This window comes from Crocodylus siamensis, chromosome 6 (genome assembly GCF_052110815.1).
Source record: "Crocodylus siamensis isolate JL-2025a chromosome 6, ASM5211081v1, whole genome shotgun sequence".
NCBI classification, from domain to species: Eukaryota; Metazoa; Chordata; order Crocodylia; family Crocodylidae; genus Crocodylus; species Crocodylus siamensis.
This window is the reverse complement of record NC_143400.1, coordinates 44,932,307-44,935,633: the sequence shown is the minus strand read 5'-3', so window position 1 is coordinate 44,935,633 and position 3,327 is coordinate 44,932,307. Positions and strand designations below refer to the sequence as shown.

At 41.3% G+C, this 3,327-nt stretch overlaps 1 pseudogene; it reads right to left on the bottom strand.

The window, feature by feature from the left end:
- Positions 1 to 704: 704 nt before the first annotated feature.
- LOC149862516 (olfactory receptor 6M1-like) lies at positions 705 to 1,633 on the bottom strand (annotated as a pseudogene).
- Positions 1,634 to 3,327: the final 1,694 nt, after the last annotated feature.

The window sequence follows — 3,327 nt, the reverse complement described above, 5'->3', positions numbered from 1 at the left end:
CCCTGCATAACCAAGCTGGTCTTCTTTCATACATGCTAGTCTTTTCTGTATGTTGTGATAGTTCACTCCTGCACCATCAGTAAGGTTTATTTAAAATACAGCCATTTCTTTGGATTTCTTTCTCCCCTTCTGCGTTAATGGCTATTGTTAGGATGAATGCTAGGTCTAAGGCCAAAGATTAGAGTTAAATTCAAGGTGAGGGTCAGTTCCATAGTCTTTGTTCAGCTCCTGTGATGGGTCAGTATATAATAATATGTGGATTCACCTGAATGATCTTCATACAGTTCCAGGTGTCCAGGTCAAGGTTATACTTATGATTTGCTTTAGGGTTAGGATTTAGATTATACAGTAGTAAAGTTGAATGGTCAGGGATAGGATTGACTAGAAGGTATTGTTAGAATCAAGTGTCAGGCATTAACTTAAAGTCAAAGTATTTGGGATCAAGTTAAGGGTTATCACATAGGCAACAGAGTAAAATTAAAGCATTAGTATTAATGCTATGGTCATTAGTATTAATGCTAGTATGGTCAGCTGCTTAGTCTTGTTCTTGATCCCATGATTTTCTTGTCTGGAGTTGTATTCCCAAATCATCCTGAGGTTTTTCATGCTACATTGGCAACCACATATGGTTTGGACTGTGAGACAATGTTCATTCTATGGAGTTGGCTCAGCATCTGAAAGTGTCTTTCAGTGCTCTTTACAATTCACCTAACACCCCTCACACTACTCCGGAGGTGGGATGCAGTGTCCCTCAGCACCTCCTTGACCTGCTGGTTCCTTAGCGTGTAGATGAAAGGGTTGAGCAAGTGGGTGAGGACAGCAGTTTGCAGGGTCACTGCCTTCTTGAGGCCAAAGGAGAATTGTTTGCTGGGGACTATGTACATGAAGATAGCACTGCCATAGAAGACAGAGGCCACTGTAATGTGGGAAGCACAAGTGGAGAAGGCCTTTTTTCTGCCCGTGGTAGAGGGGATGTGAAGGACAGTGGTAATGATGTAGACATAGGATACCACAGTAAGCAGAAGAGAACTCAGCAGAACTACATTAGACAGTGAGAAGTCAATGAGCTCCAGCAGGTAAGTGTCAGCACAAGAGAGCTTGATGAGTGGCTCCAGGTCACAGAAGAAGTGATCAATGACATTTGGCCCGCAGAAGGGAAGCTGGGAGATGATGATGATAGGGGAGAGGACGGAGAAGAAACCTCCAACCCAAGAAACCAGAGCTAACCATAAGGACATCCGCAGACTCATAATGGTGGAGTATTGCAGAGGGAGGCAGATGGCCACATAGCGGTCCAGTGACATGACAGCCAGGAGGATGAACTCCGTGGTACCAAAGAAGAAGTAGAAGTAACATTGAGCAATGCAACCAGAAACTGAGATGGTCTTTTTCCAGGACAAGAAATCCCACATCATTTTTGGGGCAATGGCTGTTGCCACCATGATGTCAAGCAAAGGAAAAAGTACATGGGGCTGTGGAGGCGGTGGTCAACCCAAGTGACTGAAATAATGACCACATTCCCAGTTATTGTCAATATGTAGATTATGAGCATCAGCATGAAGAAAACAACCTCCAGTTCCCACACTACAGAGAAGCCAAGAAGGACAAATTCAGTCACCATGCTGCTACGGTTGACAATCAGCATATTGGTTTCTGCTTCCTCAGCTTGGTGGGAAAGAAAATGAATGCAAATTAACCAGTGATTAAAAATGAGGAAGTTTGATATTTCTCTAATGAAAAACTGTTGACCCACATGTTTCAGAGTGCTACAGAGAGGATATTTAACAACGATCGATCCTAGGGTATAGTGTTATATAGGTAGGTGGAGAGAGACACATACACCCAGAAGTAAATGGCATTTCATATCTAGCTAGCCAGAAAGACAGTTCACCTTAAGGAAAATGGGGAATAAGGACTTTGAAGAAGGAAACTCCCTATGTCCACATGGAAGGCTACTAAATAAATTGCAGAATGCTAGGTACACAATCTTAAAACCCAAATCAAAGAACAAACAAGCAAATCATAATTAATTCATGTTTATGAGCTTGCAGAAGGTCAAGAACTATGCAGTGATCTGTGAAGCTCTATATGTGCAGCCTGTAATATGGGAAAACCTCACTCCTTGGAGTTAAGACTTGAATTTATCATTGAGCAGTCTATTGTGGAAATGTTGATAGCAGAGTGAACTCTTAACACCTCTATCAGGAGAGGAACAGGGGTTTGGAGTTAAGTACTTAGGAAGTGAGGTCAGGGAACAAGGAGTCTGATACTCTTTGAAAGAACATGAGCAGGAGCTCATCAGAGAGGGTCGTGCTATTCAGGCATCCCAGAGATTATTCTTGAACACTTGCATGCATGCATACTACCCCAATATGATGAACATCCAGCAATCCTCTATGAGGGATGCTGAAGCATCTGGTTCCTTTACCTTACTCTTGAATGGTCATGCAATGTACATGTATAGAAGGTGCCATTAGTCCACAGACCTCTGAAATCTGAGATCTTCAGGAAATGAACAAGGAGTTTGGGGGTGTGGCAGAGAAGGTTTATAATCAGGATGGAATGGGTAGTTTCAATAGTGCACACATAAGCATTCACATATTGTGCTCTTTGCAATTAACAAAGGTAATATACAGCTCTTAAAATAAAAGCTGTATATTTGATTTTGTATTTTTCTAGCTGTCTACATAATTTTGTCTTGTGTATCTAGACTCCAAAATAATTAATTGCAAAGAGCTCATGAATTCCTGTGCTACAAGGCATGAATTGACTGATACCTAAAATACCTTACAGAGAAACCTACCATATAGACAGGTTTTTCTTGTGTCCCCAGAAGAGTTTCTTACAACTTCCTTTGAAGTACCTGCTACTGAACACTGACACAGGCAGAGAGATTGAGCAAAATCAACTTCTACGCCAAACCAAGCTGAAAATTAATATATTCCTGAAGATGCAAAAATAGCTGTCCACATGGTCCATGTACTTTGAAAGAACAATGCTCCAGGAGTGGATATTTCTGCTGGTTTCCTTCTAATTTAAATGCCAGTGCCAGAGGGGTATAGGCCTAGATAGAAAGACGGAGAAAAAAATAGAGATAGGAAGAGATGAAGAGACCTTTCAGCTGCTAAATTTCTCTGAATAGCAGCATTAAATAGTGAACTGCTTTTATTATCTGGAACAAATATACCTCACATCTGCATGATCAGTTGACTGCATACATCTAACAATACTCAAAGGACCCAAACAAAAAAGTGCTTCAGACAGATTCCCAGAAGACTATACTTGCTGCTTAGCATCAACTGTAAGCATTTCTCTTCTCTAAGCACT